This window comes from Synchiropus splendidus, chromosome 3 (assembly GCF_027744825.2).
Source record: "Synchiropus splendidus isolate RoL2022-P1 chromosome 3, RoL_Sspl_1.0, whole genome shotgun sequence".
Classification (NCBI taxonomy): domain Eukaryota; kingdom Metazoa; phylum Chordata; class Actinopteri; order Syngnathiformes; family Callionymidae; genus Synchiropus; species Synchiropus splendidus.
Window position 1 is genome coordinate 28,751,735 of NC_071336.1, and position 18,713 is coordinate 28,770,447.

At 39.3% G+C, this 18,713-nt stretch overlaps 1 long non-coding RNA gene across 1 annotated transcript in view; it reads right to left on the reverse strand.

Moving 5' to 3' along the window:
- LOC128756241 (uncharacterized) overlaps positions 1–18,458 on the reverse strand; it is a 28,420-nt gene extending 9,962 nt beyond the window's left edge. The window contains exons 1-2 of the long non-coding RNA XR_008414209.1: positions 18,334–18,458; positions 17,468–17,622 (exon numbers count right to left, since the gene is read on the reverse strand). This is a non-coding gene — a long non-coding RNA (uncharacterized LOC128756241). The remainder of the gene's footprint in view (positions 1–17,467; positions 17,623–18,333) is intronic.
- Positions 18,459–18,713: the final 255 nt, after the last annotated feature.

Below are 18,713 nucleotides of genomic sequence, written 5' to 3' on the forward strand. Positions count from 1 at the left end.
GGGCCACTCCGACAGCTGCCTCCGCCACGCTCGCGCTGACAAACGGCCAGAAAAACAGATGGTTTGTGCATTCATGAGCAGTTTAGTGGAAGCCCAGGAGTCACCCCCATTCAGTGGGAGGGATTTTGTCAACTACTCCATAATAAAGCTTTTCACTCTAGTAGAAAATTAGAAATGCATTTTAAAATTGTCCCTTAATTATTGAGGTCATTCCAGCCCCATGGAGGCGACAGGAAGGTGCTGGAGCTCTGTATTGTGACACATGACTGATCAGAAAACGGCTGCCTCATTTGCCTTTTTAAATCCTGCCAACACATTAATATACATTTGACAGTCGTGGATGGAAAGCAGATGCAATTCATTCAGGAGTTCTAGTCAAAAGTATGTGAATAGATCTCTGAATAGAAGTGGGACAAAAAAAAGTGAGAATCAGTATATTAGTCATGAGGACATCAGGCGAAGCTTTCATCATACAGTTGAATCCATTTGTCCTGCCAGTCAAAAGCATACATACAAGCAGCAGAGAAAGGACACACCAGTCTTAGCTCCTCAATGGACCACGAACATTTATGACTCCTGTTTAAGTCCATAAAAGCAACACTGATGTTGCTTTGCATTGACGTTGATAACATATTCAATGAATTACTGTCAATAAAAATGTTTCTGTAAAAATAAATAAATAAAAATGGGCATCATGGTGCATTAGGCCTGGCCAAGATGTTTCCATTCTACTTCTAATGTGCAGTATAGTTCTTCGTATGGTAAGTCTCAGAAAAAGTTCATTTCAAGCAAGTACCGGTAAAGTTGAAGTTGAAGACATGCAATCTAAGAAAAGATCATAAAATCAAAGGAAACACCTCATGCAACCATTCCATACATAAAAATATTGACTTTACACAACTTTTCAATCCTGATAGTAATTGCTGATAAATGTGAATCAATCACTTCAGTATCAGAAGTAGTTGAAATGGTCTTCAGTGTTCTACGGAGAGCATTACTTCATGTTAGACATGTTATCATGGTTTTTGTAAACCCATTATTTGTCGTTTGTCAGCATTGATTTTGTATTTGTTGCCTGAATAACACTAGATAATAGAAAAAAGCAGAGGCAGGTATCCAAGACTAATTTAACCGCATTAATGTTATATGTCACATCATTTTTAAGGGTTAGCTGTAGCTTTGAGGCAATGAAGCGTGAACCACAGTGAGCATCTGAGCATCATCATCAAGCTCTTGGCAACACACCCCAAAAAGTCATTTCCAATTTCAAGAGAAAGCATTCAGGACGTTGAACTGTATCACACACAAAGCTGTTTACACAAATTAGCAACAGCGCCAGCTAAGTGATCCTGACTTAACGAAGTTTGTTTGTTCCTTCACATTAAAATTTGTAACGACTTCCCAGAAACATGCGTCAACAATGCAGACAGACGGCCGAGGAGATATAAATTAAAAATAAAAGCAGCCATCACACGTCTGTCTTTGCTCGGAAACCATCTGGACGTTCAATATTACATCCCTGCGTACACTTTTACACTTATCAGGATCAGAGTTTTGTGACAGGTCTTCAAAATGCATCACACCCAGATGTGCTGACTGACTGAACGCATTTGTTGAGGTCTCACTCCCCCTCAAAGTAGTCATGCAACTGCCCTGAAAGTTGTCATGAGAGATGTTTCATTTTGGGAGGACAGCCAGCCAGGCTTTTAACCAGAATAAGGATACAAATCACGTTACACTTGGCCAAAGTATTTCTTCATTACGCTAACTGGCACTTTAAGACGGGACTTATCTTGCTTTACTGAAAACTGCTATAACATTGTGCATATGCTATCGGGTTGTGAAAGTAGAATTAGCATTTTGTTCCAGATATACAGGTTTTTCACCAGGATAGAAGTGCAAATCTCACGAAATGTCTTAACATATAGGAGTATATTTGCAAACTGAATAATCTGCATGTCATACTAAATGAATTGTTTAAAACATTTACATTGTAACCGATGACTTTACTGCATAGAAACAAAGGTAACGCCATTCCGATGTATCGAGTAGGGCTGAACGATTCATTGCATTTGTGATTATACCGCAATATGATAAAACGTGATTTTCTAACCATAAGGCTGCGATTTGACTGGTCACGTGACTTTCACGTTGGTGGCGCAGCGCAACGGTGAGCTTTAGCCATTGAGCTGTAAATTACAGCTTTAGCCTATGAAGGTAAAATGGGTGCAAAAGTGGCACATACCAGTAAAACAAGACTCGTATCCATGCGTCAGAGGCACATGCGCGTAACTGCACATTTGCGTCCGTAAACCCCGTGGCACGTGCGTGTAAAAAGAAGATTTACATTCATACAAACACGAAAAGTAATTTCGCCTTCATTTTCTAAGTGCACAGATACAAGTGGCTAAACACGAGCTCTTGAAGCTGCAATTGTGACACATTGCAAAGATTTGCACCTCAAAACCACTGGCAAAACAGGTGCAAAAGTTCCACATACTCGTAGAACACGATCCGTATGCGCGTGCACCCTTTTGCACCTCTTCTCGCACCTGGAAATAAAACTGATGTGCACTCGTAGAAGTGGCGGCAATACGTGCCTGTTACTCCATGCGCGTTCCCGGTAGTCACGTGACGTCTATTGTCCAATCGGCTTTTTTTATTACTAATTATGGGCTGTTTATGTTCAGGCGGTGCTTAAAAAGTGCAATCTACATTTACATGAAGAGTTGGACGTGTATGTGGTAAAGCCACATATTGGTTTGCATTATTGTTGTAATATGCACTTTAGTTTGTGTGATTTATCAGTTTAGTAAGTTACAGTTGAAACTGAAGTAGACAAATAAACCATTTTTCACTTTAATTCATGCTTCATTTGCCTTTATCTTAACATAAGAATAGCCTATAAGGAAGAACAATTATACATACTGAATCACATATGGTTTATTATAATACAGATTGATTTATTAGTTGTGTTTGCTGTAAAATACATGAGAAGAGGACGTTGAAAAATAATCGCACATTTAATCGCAATCGCAATATTGAGAGAAAATAATCGCTATTAGATTATTTTCCAAAATCGTTCAGCCCTAGTATCAAGGGTCGAAAAAAAGCTCAAATATGCCATTTTTTTATTTATTCATATAAAACACTATTATTCTCATAAGTTCATTCTTATTACATTGTATGCATTAAAACATTCGGTTCAGCACTGAGGTTACTTCTATGCATTAAGCTGGAACTTTGCTGTGCACATCGGTGTCTAGGTTCTGATAAATATTCTCAGCGTCTACTGAAGTGTTGATGATAAAGAAAGTTAGAACACAAAATCACAGAAATAATCAACATTAATGTGTCTATTGTGACAGAAATGTCACGACGTGACAGAAATGATGTCCATGTCCAATCAACATCACTTCATCAGAAGTTTAGAGCAGTTCACATGCAGTTGCCGAGTGGCGTGGTGGTCAGCGCACATCCTTGAGGAGCTTAAAGTCGCAGGTTCTCCACCAGCCATAGTCTTTTAAATGAAATGCATTCACCATGAGCTAATTCAAAATATCAAACTAAATAACAGGGCCACAATGCACGCTTCTTAACAACAAATAAATGGGGCAATGCAAAAAGATCCTTATGAAACATTAAAAGTCTGGCAGGGGAAGGTTTTACAAACTCTGGGTTTATCTGTCTGACGCTGCAAATTAAAGGAGCCACAGGGCCACTGCAAGGCCAAAATACTTTTGGGTGTGAATTGATTAGACAGTCACTTTTTTTCTTGAGAATTTACAGATAAAAAAATATGGACTCCAGAAGGGCACCTTCTCACATTCATGGAAAAAGGGCTAGTGCACAAGCAACACTAAGGGTTTATCTGTGCAAGTCCATGTTGGGTTGTGTTAAAAACCTGGGACAGTTCACACTCATTTATAATTTATAATAACTAATCTTTTCAATAAGATTCAAGGTATAAATTGAAGGGACAGCACCAGATTGCGATCAATGCTTTGACATCTTGATGGTTAATTGTGTACATATAGTTCTTATTTATTAGGAGAACAGTGTATCAATGAGATTACGTTTCTTTCAAGGATAATGAAGCGTACCTTTTTCCACCCATGTCAAACATAACATAGTTGCTGTCATGTCTACAGACATTCACATTCAGGTTTGTTCTTTGTTTTTGTATCATGTTCCCAGTTTGCTCCTACACAGAGTACAGCCTTATCATAATGACTGTGTGACCTAACATGTTGTGATCTTATTAATAATCATGTAGGCCCAGCATCATTGCACTAGTAAAGTCAAATTACCATAATCATTGACATCATTTGCATAATTTCTGTGCTAGTTGTCCATGTTGGTATACAGCTCACGAAACACCCAGCAGCTTGTAACATGTAGCATATAATAGCCGACCAAACACTTCTATTGACCTTTGAAAGGCCACCACACTCACTTTATGTAAACAAAGATAAACATTTGCATCTTGGAGCATTAACTGCCACCCATGCAAGATGGACAAGACAGCCTTGTTTCCACTAAAACACTGCCCTCCACTGACCGTCTGAGGATGTGCACCGAGTAGGACAAGACAGCGAGCAGCTCTTTTCCAAGATTTTATAAGACGGATCGGACCGTAACTTAGTACTTTAACACTTGTCAAGACACCCGTTAATTAAGATGGTGCTTGTCATGATTCCGTACACAGAGATTTGCTGGCAGCGGGCAGGAATCGCTTCCACAGTGCATCGTGTGGGAGGTGTTCAAAGATAGAATGACCAAAATATGCTGCAATTGCTGGGAGCAGAGGATCACTGCAAAAATACAGCTGACTCCATCAGATGAATGAGAGATTAGAATAAGTCTGTTCATACTCCCACTCCATATTGCAAATGCCATGACAATCAATAAGAAAAGACAAACATTTTTTCCGTTGACAAATACAATCATCTATCAGCTGCAGAAACGTGCCAACGGAAACCACATTACACCGCAACCCAGCAGATAAGAAACATTTTATTTTCATAATAACACTTCATGTAACTTCCTCCATAGGCAATTGATTTTATAAGCATCGCAGTCTATACTGTTGAGATGTTTTGTCTCACCTATAGCTGGTATTAGTATTCATTTACGAGGCTAGTTCAAAACAATAATTCACCAAAAGTAATTAAACTTCTTACAAACTGCCACAGTCATGAGTGGCATCAACTGAATATGATTTAAAATCACAGCCTTGTCGAAGTGATTTCTCACTGCAGGAAGCAGCTCACTCGGGCCACCATTCCCACAGAAACTCACACACAGCTGCTGGGAGCTGGTCCCAAATTAATATCCACAAGTGAAACCGTGACCTGCAGAAAGCAGCCCCGACCTGTCGTCCCAGAGCTCCACAGCGGACCCACCCCCTCTGGGGCGCACGACTGCAAGTGTCTTCACTCTAGACTGAACAAGGACAAGAGCAGCAACAGAATACGATTAGTCTGACAGATAAAACACCAATATAGAAATCTGCTCTGGTCCACTGGGGGTAGACAATACAAAGAAGTAGATTTGACAAATAAAGACATATGTTTTAAAGGTAATACTGGGAGAAAACCTGACATCAGACAAACCTCAAAACTAGGACACTTTCTACATTTTAATAGTAGTTCATTCCCATCAGTTCCTGGCTTTCTTTTAAAGACATGACAGATGGAACCTAAATGTTTAATGGTATGACCTAAAGAAAATGTACTGAGAGTGTATAAGCTTTAAAAAAAATCATTTCTTTAGGTTGACACATATCACATATTACAAACTGCAAGTATTATATATGTAAGCTTGGTTTTATATTAAAGGTGCACTGCTGAGACGGGTGCGCTGGGCAATTCCAGCCCCTGCAACAGGTCAGGCAGTATCAGAACTGGATCGCAGCTAGGACATGATCAGGAAAGTCAGAATTTTATTTTTGTGTGGGTGTAAATTGAGGCACCAGTATCTCACAGAAATTGTAGCTCAAAAAGGGGGCAAGCTGCATCATGTAGAGACTTTTAGACTGAACAAATTGTTTAATTTTTGCAATAATTGTACAGTAAAATTCAGTAATAATCATCCAAAATCTGTATGAAATGTAACATGATTAGGCCCATTATGTTTTGGAGCCTCCACAGACCATCTTTTCTTTGTGTTAATTTATCTTTGTTGGATTTATCCTTTTAGTGACTCATTTCAAGAGTTACTTTGTTGAAAGACAGTTTTTAACAATGTGTTTTTGCCATGCCCTTTAATGTACTTGTCCACTTTGTTGAGTTCAAAGTGTTGGGTCAGTACAAGCGAATCAAAACATCTCCAAACAAAAGAAATCCAGTTGAGTACACTTGTAACATATGTCCAACATTTCAGAGTTACTGACTGGACACACACTGTGCAGGAGTCAGTGAGTAATATAGTCAAAGCCAGGGGGACAATTAGGGCCCCTGCTCACTCAGTCACCAAATGGCTACTGCTTGGTTAGCTGTAAGCTTCATTTTGGGACCTTTGGTTCCCATATTTAATTAAAAATCCATTATCAGCTCTCAGCATAGTGAGCAGCCCTTCAGCCTTTTCCCTCAAGATCTGCACTCTTGATTAGTTTTAAATGGCTCAAATGAACATTATAAGACTTTTCATTTAGAGTTTAGGAAGTTGATAAAGTGTCCAGTAGCTGTTGTATAGCACCTCCTGGAACACTAGCACATACATACACAAATGCAAAGATGTAATGAACAATACATTCATTTGGCCCACATGTTGATGTGGGCCAAATGAATTATGTGTCTTTAAAACAGACTGTAGCTGAAGTAAGCATGTATAATGAAGACAGGATAAACACTTAAATTCACCAGTGACAGCAGTTTTGTAAAGCTTAACTTTTCCATTTAATAGAACCTTTCATTCAACCTTGTTTGTGTAATGTGACGTATTAGGTTTCCGTAGTACATCATTTTCTTTTCAAGTTAACTGTCTGCTTTTATTGAGTTTTCTCAGTGCAAGGCTAGCGTGGATCCATCTGGGATTGGCTTTGGTTGAAATGGAGATAATATTCAGCAGGGGTGTAAGAAAATATGGATATGCTCAAGTATCCCAGTACTTGATTCGGTCATGTTTTATCAGCAGTTTTGCTGATACATCACAATACTTGATTGTGTGATTGTATTTTAAGTAATATTGAATACATATATACTTGGACATGCTGCCACATTTGTGACGTGTTTTATACTCACCTTTTCTTTTTGTAAATGAAGTTCATTTGTTGATAATGGGAGCAATTTAATTGAAAGTCTAACTGGAATGACGTCATAAAATAAACTTGTTTTCATGCACATGATTATCATTAAAATGATGGTTATGTCGCAATGTCTCACCGTATTGTATCCCAAGGTACCTGCCAATACACAGCCCTAAAGCATCATTTCCGGAGATGACAGAGTTTTCTCTCATACATGCGCACTTCACCAGACCTTGTGGCAGACTTAGCAGGGAAACTGTTGTTTAGGCGGAACATTAATATTCCAACGTGAGGCTGCCAAAGCACCTTGAGCAGATGCACCCTGGCACACATTGATGACCAGAATGAGACAGCAGTGGGGAGAAACAGTATGGGAGAGAGGTCACGCAAAAAAAGAGACAATTAAGTCAAAGAGGTGCATTAAATGAAGGAACAGAAGAACTGCAGGTAGAAGAAATAAAGGATGAAGCAAAGAGAAAAGAGGACAGAGATGAGCTTCACCTCAGTGAGAGCCGCCAGGCCCCAGCTCCCCTGGCAGAAACTAAGTGGCTTGCTGGCATATGGTGTAACCTCCATTTGAGTGCTAAAAGCTGGATATTGTTTTTGTGCAGCAGATGTTGGCGGGCATGGTAAAAGCCACAGCTGACTGGGCTGCACAGCTGGGAACAGTGCGTGTGACCCACATACAGGGGGAGCAGTACTCAACCATGGGCAACAATGTTAATCGAACGACATGACATAAAGTTGTTTTTTAATCGTCTTGACATTTACACTTTCACACTTTTACTGCAATATAGTGAAGTAGTCCGAACACCCGAGCCAACACCGGGGCATCAATGGCCCACTCATGTTTGAAACTAGTTCAAAAGGTCTCCATGAAATTCCAGGACAGCAAGATTGCTCAATTGAGAATTTAGTTTCTCACATCCTGTTTATGGCTAATTCTATTACAAGTGCTCAGCTAGCTGCAGTAGATGAGTGCCCATCAATATATTTAAAAAACGGTATATATATGTAGATATATATAAATATACATATACAGGGGTTGGACAAAATAATGGAAACACCTTAAAGCTTTTTTAGCCTTAAGGTGTTTCCATTATTATATTATTATTTATCTATACACACAGACGCACATGTTTGTCTTCCTATCTTAGTAAGGACCGTCACTGACATTCATTGATATAATGATTTCCCCAGCCTCTCCCCTTAAACCTAACAATCTAAAACAAATGGGTAAACTTAACCTTTACTCTTAACCAAACTAAAACCCAATTATAATAACCTAGGTATTTTGTAGTTTTAACCCTCAGAATGACGCATGACAAAGTGAGGACCAGCCAAAACGTGCTCACTTTGTAAAAATGTCCTCACTCTGTTGATTAAAAACACACACATATTTTGGATTAAAAACCAAATTTAGAAGAAAAGGAGAAACAAAAACATTCAGATCTGAGTTGTGTCTCGATATTAGAAAGATATCCTGATTTGATATCACAAATTATGCTTTGCCATTGGCGTAATGCAGCAATCACGATACCAATTCTGTTAGGCCCTAATATATAAAATATGCCAGCCTCATGAATGCTAATATCTTAAGAAAAATCACTGACCAACTCAGTTTTAAATCATAATTTAACCAGCGTTCACGCCTAGATCTGAGTTAATGGAAATGAAACGAGGACACTTATGAGTCTTGACTGATTTCCCAAACCCAGAAGTGTCCCGATGCCAAAAGTGGACAAATGAAGATTATGCTGAGATTATAATAAGGATGCCAAAGCCATTATCCAGCCTACTTTGACAAATGTTGTGCCGTTCTGCGAGCAGATGGGACCTGGAGTTTGGGTGGGGAAACAGGCAGCGTATCCTTCACCCAGTTGGTAAAAAATTCCGGAATAAACGGCAAGAAAGGACATCATCGAGTGTCTCACATGCAGAATGTCCGTGAGCATCTTCTTCAACTAAGCAGAAACAATTCTAATTTATTCATGAAATATTTAACCATACGTCATTTATTAATGTGATTTCCTGTAGGTTTACTCTCACCCAAATTCCTTGTCAGTCATATTTGCTTTAATACCATTAATTGTGCGGTTATGATTCATCAATCAACGCCAGCTGGTGGCCTGAGATTGGGCAGAGCGCTTTGGCGATAGCTACTTAATTATGAGAGTGTTAAATGCCGTATGTTGTGTGCTTGGGCAGAACACACTGACCAGAGTGTGCAATAAAGGCTGTGTCCCTGTGTGAAAAAGGATTAGAATGGCCTGTCACTCAGCGGGGTTGTGCGGGGCAGACGACTACTTAAAAAGTCATTTAGAGAATTAAGATGCCTCCGGTAGGATACGCCACACAAACACAACATAACATGCCATTTAAAAATGTAATTCAGAACCAAGCCCAACCTTCAGGTGGCCACTCATGAGGATGGAAAGATGTGGATTAGCAATACTTAAAAATAATGCTGTATCATTGGATAAAATGTGACCAGTCGACTCAGTTTAAATCACACTTGAATAGATATGGAGAAGCTTTTGGAATCATAAAAAAGTGAACCATACGACCATCAATTCATCACTTAAATTCCTCGTCTATATATATATATATATATATATATATATATATATATATATATATATATATATATATATATATAGTTTTGTTTTTTTTTTTTTTTTTGTTATTTATCCAATGATTTTATTCACTAGTTTTATCTCAGCTTTCAAGTCAATTATTGGAAAGAGAATGGTATCAACATCTTAAATGCCAACAGAAAACACGACACCGAAGGGTAAAGTATGAGTAAACTTAAGTACTACCTTCTAATTGCAAGCCAACCATTGAACCTGCTGAGCAGTGTCAGCCTAAAGCGTGTTTAGATCAGCAGAGATTGTGGAACAGATTACAATCAAAGATCTGCTGATGACTGCTCTCCGGGGAACACTGAGTGGCAGAGCTATGACAGAAGAAATGAACAGATCCAACTGAATCACTGACAGGCCTTTCTGATGGACGCTTGGGGGTTGATAGCTGAGCAGATGACGTGACAGTGAGATACTGAGACTTTCAACTGCAGGACAGGCGTCTGTGGACAACCGGCAGGTAAGCAACAGCCGGTGTTTGGCCTTTGGGTGCCTCGTACCACTGAGCATCGCCACATTCCATCGTAATATATTCATATCAAAAAGCAGTTTCAACATCTATCATTAAAAGAGATTTATAGCAACATTAGGATGCAGATCAAAATTTAATAAAACGGCAATCCAATCTTATTAGAACACAAAGTTGCAACAAAAGATTTAATAGTTGGTTTTATCAAGTAATGTCTTCCAATATTACTATTATTCAGAGCAGAGTGCAAATTGATGAGCCCCAATACGTCCGAGGTCATGCTTTTGTCAGGAAAACTTGGGACTACAAGTCCTTCATCATCAGGAGTTTCAATACCTTGGGGTCGTGCTCACAGGAGAGATTGGCATATGGGTCAGTGAAGCAAACCAATGATGCAGTCGCCTAATCTAGTCCACCCTGGAGAAGAAAGAGCGGAGAGGGTAAGATGTCTGGATATAGTTTATTCTACTTTATTCTATTTGCCACTTGATCCATGTTCCTTCTGTCAACTATGGTCAAAAGCTTTGGGTACTGACTCAGAAGATCAACAGCAAGAAACAGGCAGCCGTTATTATTTTTCTTTGCTGATCTAGGGCCATGGAGAACTGATATGTTTGAGAGAAACCTGTTGAGTCAGGATTGACGGATGGATGAAGATGGTTAACACTAGCTAAAACGATTGTTGGATTTTCACAAAATAACAAGACGATATCTGTATAATAATTAATGATCATGTCTGTGAGTATTGACACATATACATGGATATTGATTTTTTCAGCCGCTTGAAGTTCCATTAATGCTGCCACATGTTGATTTGCCTTGACAGCATGATGTGCAGCGTTTGACATGCTGATTCCTGAGCTTTTTGTATGACTCAGTCCCACCATCCCATCTCTCGAGCAGGCCTCAGCCCTCATGCTTCATATCAGTCTGACTTTGATGGACACATGCTGCCACTGCGGTTGCTGAAACTTCTGCTTGCAGAACAGACCAAAAACAGCAACAGAGACTGAAGCTAACTTGCCTCAGAGCGCACAGTCCCCCACTGGAGTTACTCAAATGCTACTTATATTTACTTAAGCAATATATAAATCAGTTTCCCCCTACAACAACTGGTAATGCCCACAACACATTCAGCCTAACATCTCCAAGATAGAACACTTTTCTCACAGACAAAAGGGAGTCCCGCACTATGTTTACGTCCGTCTGCTCATTCCATTTTATCCACTCTACTGCTCCCAGTTGTCAGCTATGACGTGCCGTCACCTGAGTTGACAGGTGATTGTCCTAAGGCAACGCAGCACCCAACAGAGAAGCCTTAACCTGCCAAGTATCTGTCAGTCCCCCAAAACCAGCTCTGTCATGTCATCTCCTCCATGCCAATCACAGTGACACATCAAGTTTGTGTCAGGAAACAGTGTCGGAGAAGAGTATAGTGCATCCGCTTGCCCTGGGGAAGATGACGATGAAGCAAGCAATTATTATGAGATACAAATGATGTATAAGCTCTACAATGTGCACAAAACTAGCACACTATAATGACTTCATCCTAAAGCCACTAACGTAATTGCCTACACCCTTTGATGTATCCGGAAGCACTCAGTTCAATCTAAGAAAGACTGATTCAATTCAAAATCTATCATGTAGGCTGGCACAGATGCATATAATGACAAATTAAACATGAAGATGGTTGTCTGTCTTCTTTTCCAATTTACATTACATGTGCAGACACCTATTGTATTTTGCCTTGGGCTTTGTGGTTTTCCAGTGCTGTTAGTTAAAAGACTATATGGTGGGTCTGGAACAAACTATACCAATGTATTCGGTGTCCACCATGTCAACACCAATGCATGCAAGATGTGCCAATGAAAAGATGATCATTTAGATCGCCAGACTGTAGTGCTTTATTGTCGAGAACCGAAGGACCATGAAAGCCTACTGAGGAGAACCTCGGGGGTAGAACTGAGCGTCTTTTGGCAGTTGCATGTGTCTTCATAATCGGTCATTCTAGATAGCCAGTGTCATTTCTTTTTGTTTATTTTGTTTATTGTTTACAGGACAAGGTTTTTTTGAGACCTTCACATTATGTAAGACAAATATGATTTGCCCGTAAAACATTTTCCCACCTCAGGCATAAATCCCTAATGAATTGGGGGTATATTTGTGAAAACAAAATATTATTTGGGGACACAGGAGTCATTTTTATACCCATCGGGACGTCTCCGATCGGGAAGTAGGGGCAGCAAGGTATCTGATTTTGATGATGGCGAACACAAAAGCCTTGTACATCCTTTATGGTCCTCCTTCTCCTACTTCAAAAGGCAGGGCCCTACTCGAGTAACGGTGATAGAGCACTCTGGAGTCATATTTCACTAAATTTTGACCAAAAAAAATGAAAAATCCCCGATAGAGGATGAAATCACAGAGTAGGGGACTAAAGCTCTGCGGAGAACCCTGTCAGACAGACACAAGCTTACACACAGTTACACACAACCACTGTGGCAGAAATCATAAGAACTGTTCATCGCGTTCTTCACATAATCCCTGTATAATGTAAGAAGAAATATTGATTGAGTTGCATGCAATGTAACAATAATGAAGGCATGTTATTTAATAGTTAACTGTCATGTAAGACATTTACAATGTATTAGAGGGGATTGAAATAAACGTTCAGTCATACTGTCTTTGTAGTAGCTATTATGTATAATCATAATGGGGCGTATGTAATGTTAAAATTGCAGTACAGGTGTGAAATTACACTATTTTAAAAATTGAATATTGAGTGCATATGTTTGGTGCTTATTCTGCAGTGCTTGAGAGTCTTTGGATAAGGGTACATTGGCTTAAAGCATTATTGTTTCGTAAAAATATATTTATATTTACAATGGCATTATTATACCATTCACATTTATAATAAAGCTTTCGGTTTCAATACATTTTAACACATTTTTCAGAGCTTGGGAAATGGATGAATGAATCAAACTGAGATGTACTGTAATGTGGGCACAGAATGATCACATTACAAGCAAGGCTTTGATCAGAAGTAGAGATAATTATTGAAATTATCAATTTAAAATGTCTAACTCACCCATAATTGTGTTTCAGTGTTTCCCTTCGATAAGGCATACACCGTACAATCGTAAAGGTTGCGATGACCTCGGCCAGTAATCACATATTTTTGAACGTTGGAGGGGGAGGCCGTCTGTGCCATATGGCTAATGATCACAATAATAAATCAATTTCAGCCACCCCATCATGATTTATTGGAGAAATGATGGTCCTCTTCATTCAGGTGATTCCATTTACTTATCAAAATATTCCACTGTAAAAAGAATAAAGTCTAGAACCTTAGGGGCACAATTTTCAACGGCTGCTATTAAAAAGAGCGATTGATAAAGAATCAATTGATGGATGCTCAGCTAGCAGCTGATTCTAGCCGCACACATGTAAATAGGCAACCTTTAGGAGGTCTCAGAGTGGCAGCCGCGGCAGATGGGCAGTAACTGTAATGGGATGAAAGTTGGCTTCAACAAATATCACATAATCTGAAACTTAAATCCAAATAGGCTTCATGACAGAGAACGATTAAACAGATAATGACATACAGCCAAATTCCAAAAGTTAACACTGCTTATTTGCAGTATTTTAACTCATTTACCATTGTACTAGAAAAAAGTTAAAGTAAAACTTATTTCAAAATTAACTCCATTGACGGTGAGCATGCATCATGAGCAAGGACAATACAGATGATGAAAATGAATAGGTTTTTCTAATGTATTTATGGTCACACATCAGATTAGGGAACAGCTACTACCCAAAATAAACTACATATTCATATGTGTATTCACATAAATAAGCAATGCATGTGTGTTCCCCAATCTAAAGTGGTAATACATTTATGAATACTGTATAAATCTTTGCAACTTTTATTCCACAGTGCAGATGTTAGTAAGACTTAGTAACACGTTTGACCACCCACTCTGCAGTTTGGGCTGCCATGGACTGCGAACCTGAACGGCAAACAACATGACGCTGAAGCAAATCTGCAAAGCTATGGTCGTAGATATGGCAGATAAATCATCATGAATTAGGAGCTTCTTGTGAAAGCAAAGGTGAGTGATTAGTAGAACTCAATCAAATTGTAATTTGCCAGATAATTGGAGTGACCTTGGTTTATACTGCAGCACATGTAAACAGTCGACCGGGGGGCTATTGGGTCTCTCAGGCATGTGTGACCATTACTGAGGCCAGACTCAGGATAAAGTCACCCTGGTGACAGGCCTAAATTAAGCAGCTGTCACGGCCAACCTGCCACTACAAGATTAAGATGATCAACTCAATCCCAGTGGAGGAGAAAAGATTCACAACTCCGGACCTCTTTATTACCAATTATCATTTTGTTATTCACAATTAGTTTTAGTCTCATCGCTGAGCTGCTGAGAGCGAGCGTGTGAAGTGACTGGTGGCTCGCATGAATGTTTGATGAGAGCTCTGTGATAACATCCTTAGATGCACTGAAGTGTGTTTAACAATTAGTTGTGTGGATTTGAGTGTGGAAAATTGTTCTCTGCGTCTAAAAGCATACAAAATGAATTGCACGATGAATAATTTACTGAAACGGTGCTTAACATTCTGAGATTTTTCATTTGCTGATTATTCTATTCCTGGGGTAAAATGAGGCAATGTTGGATGGGTAAACATTGCTGCTTTATAATGCACTACAAAAGTGAAATACATGAGTAGAACATTAATAATAAACAAAGTAGTAGCATATAAAGAAAACAAGAAACGGACATGAGACAAGTTCAAACCATGAATGTCTCTTACTGATGACATCAATGTGTGGTCAGGGATGCACAGAATAGTGGTTGTGATATCAAGCATCTGTATGCCTTCTCTTTAAGAATTTCAGCCTCCCATATAAATGATTGTAATGTTTCATGTACTGTATTAACATGTCTGTTTAAACACCCCCAAAAAGCTTTCTTATCTCTTGTGACATCCATGATGCCAATGAAAGCATGGAGCCTCAGCCATAAATGGACAAAGCGCACTATTTTAAGATAAGATAAGATAGACTTTATTGATCTCACAAAGGAGAAATTCACCGTTATAGGTATTTTTCAATAACCGATTGATTACATCTACTAAAAACAGATATTAGGAGCACGGATAATACAGCGTATGGGCGGGGTATTTCACCAAGCACTCATGACTGAGAAGGCCCAGACAGAGTGACAGGAGGTATAATTATATGTCAACAAAGCTGCATTTCAATCCTTGCATATTTCCAACAGACAATGAAAAAAAAATGGTCCTGCGATCCAGCCGGCAAACAGACTGATTCACGGCTAACTGTTTTTGATTAAAATGTCAATAAGGCTGTGGGCTGCTTTCATCTCTCGGGCCCCAAGCTGTCCGTCTTGTCGCCCTCCCAATCCTCCCTCAAGTGGGGTCCGTCACATGACATGAACCTCCATTTATCCACTCTTGAGGATCACGTTGTGCAATAAGTGCTGTCTCCAGAGGCCATTTAGCCCGCTAGGTGAAGCTGATTTGTACAAAACACTCTTATTATTCAGTCTCCTGCATCTACAGCCGACGGTCAGGGTGACCATGAGGGACGAGGGGTAAAAGTGTGATGGGTACATGCTCAAGGGGTTGATCATGCTCGCAAAAATGCTTACAGTTATGTTCATTCACCACTTCAAAACAGAGATATCCCCGCTTTGCCAGTTACTTTAACAATAAGAGTCAAAATACTAAAATCTAACGATCAGCAAAGCAATATTGTTTGATCTTTTTTCTTTGTTTGTTTTAGCCTGAGAGAAAAAAAAGAAAGGCAGGATGGTCAGAGCAAGCAGCAGCTGTATCCACAGATGCTCATGTAAAAACATCCTTATTCACATGTTCCCCTCCACTTGTTTGTTTGCTGGTAATTTAGCCCTTCAGCGTAGGAAAAACACGGCTTTGTTTTCATACTAACAAGGCAATTAGCAATAATTACGCATTTCTACTCTGGGTATCCTATCACTGCTTAGTGGTAATGACTTAACTGATATCTAATTGCTGAAGTGTGTCTGTGTGAGCGAGAACACTGTGTGTCTTTACTACAGCCTGACACATGTTAAGATTATATTCCACTTAATGTCTTTAGCACACTCATGTTCTGACAATTTCTACCTTTAATTCAAACTGACTACACACTGGTGGCACTTGAGAATTGTGACGACTAGCTCACTGACTACCATAAAGTACATTCGTCATTTAATCCTTCTGATCACATTTAAATGGCAAAAACACACGTCAGCTGTAAAAGATAAATAAATTCTAACATTCAAGTACTTTGACAACATAACTTGGACCCACCTTGTAATAAACTGATGCTCTCTAAAAATGGTGAAAACCTTTAAACTGCAGACTATGTAATTCTGCTCTCATGTATTATGAGAGCAATGGAAACACCAGAGACCTCAACAACTTATAATTTTATATTGACCCATAACCATCAAAATATTCAAAATTGAATTGATGCCACTATTGTTTCACCACAATTTTCAAATGGTGATACATCTAAAACACAATAGAACAATATGAATCAACATGCATTCACTTAACTTGCAAATAATAAGATCACATGGTTTAATTCTCTATTCCCTTATGTTCCATGTCCAGTGCTCATCTGCCTTAATTCATATGCAAGTTCATCTGGCTTCTCTGTCTCTCACCACAGAGAGTCCCAACAGAATCCCAAGGGGCAAGCCCTCTGTTCAGAGTCCCGATGGGCCAACCCCCTACACTATATACCTGCTTCGGTTCATATAATCAACTACTGCTGCCATATGTGAAGCTGTGGGAAAGCAGATGCTGTTTTTCCATTTGTGAAATCAAGGTTTTGGAAAGCAGACAGCATTTAGATGACCAGAGTCAAGTCGGCGAGGGATCATGAGGGATGAGCAAAGGTCAGCAGGCAGTAGACCAGTAAATGCTCCTATAGCAGCTGTATTTTTCCCCCCATTCTATGAGGAGCTTGTGCAGAAATTCTGCCGTATGAGTTTGTTATTTTGACCACCACTGTGCAAAAACCAAATGTGTAAAGATCACCTTATGTGGAGCCTGGGTTTATCTTCCATCATCTGTTGATGCTGACGGACAATACGTGGGTGAAGATGCACGTCAGCAGGAAGAGGATCTGAGTGAAATGACAGACACTGTCCGGGCGTCCTTGCTTTTGATGCCTCCATCTTCATGCATGATGCCTGCGAAGACATGACAAGCTTGATGTCAATCAAGCAAGTTCTGCAGCACACACTGCTCCACCTGATCAGCACTTTTAAAATCTACAATTCAGTCTGTCACTTTGAAGATGAAATTGAATAAAAGCAAAGCAATAGCTAAAAAAGTAATGAATCTGGAGCAAATTCAAGCATTCTATGTTGGAAGTGTATGATGAACGCATATGAACGTATGCTCCCTATAACGCCTGGGCATCACTTTGTATTACGAAATAGTTAAACGTTTCTTTCATGTTGATGTAGCTTATTATTATGAGTGTCGGTATAAAAAAACGTAAAATATATTGAAATAACATATTTGACGATAAAAGATGCTTGTTTTGGCAACGTCGCAACAAAGAAAGACCAAAGAAAACACTGATAGTCTTTAAAAAAATGACCATTGACTATTACCAATTACAAATGACAACATTACGTATTTAGTTGCAGAAACGCGGGAGGTGAACGGTGGGCGGAGCCTGTCGTCATGACAGTAGCCTACCAGCGAAACACAGCGATAACAGTAATTCCAAATGACTTTCCTTTCCTATATTATGGACATATTTAGGGGGTTTTCGAGTCACCGGAAATACCAAAAGGTATAATATGGCAATTTAATGTGTCTGTTTAGCTTAGCTAGCAACATTAGCTTCGGGGCTGCAGTAGCTAATGGTGCATAAAAGACATCAAACTTACGTTCCAATGGCCGGTTTCATCATGACTTAGTACAAGGAAGTTTCGCAGAGTTACTCCAGTCACCTATTCCCGGAACGAATCACCTTTACAACTCACCTGTAGGACCTTCCTAACTCACTGGACGACGTTGAAACCACGCCCCTTAGACGATAAGCCACGCCCACTATGCCAACAATGCCAAACAGAGAGATGGCCAGCCATCACAAAATTAGCCAGCGACATTGCAGGTCTGCAGTCATCATGCCATAAAAAACAACTTATTTAGTATTATTAATAGCATTGTATTTACGTAATTTATTATTACAACTGTATCTTAGGAGCTTTCTCAGTTTTGTATAATGTTGAATTTGCACAGGGCAAGACAATTTTTCTTGTATTGC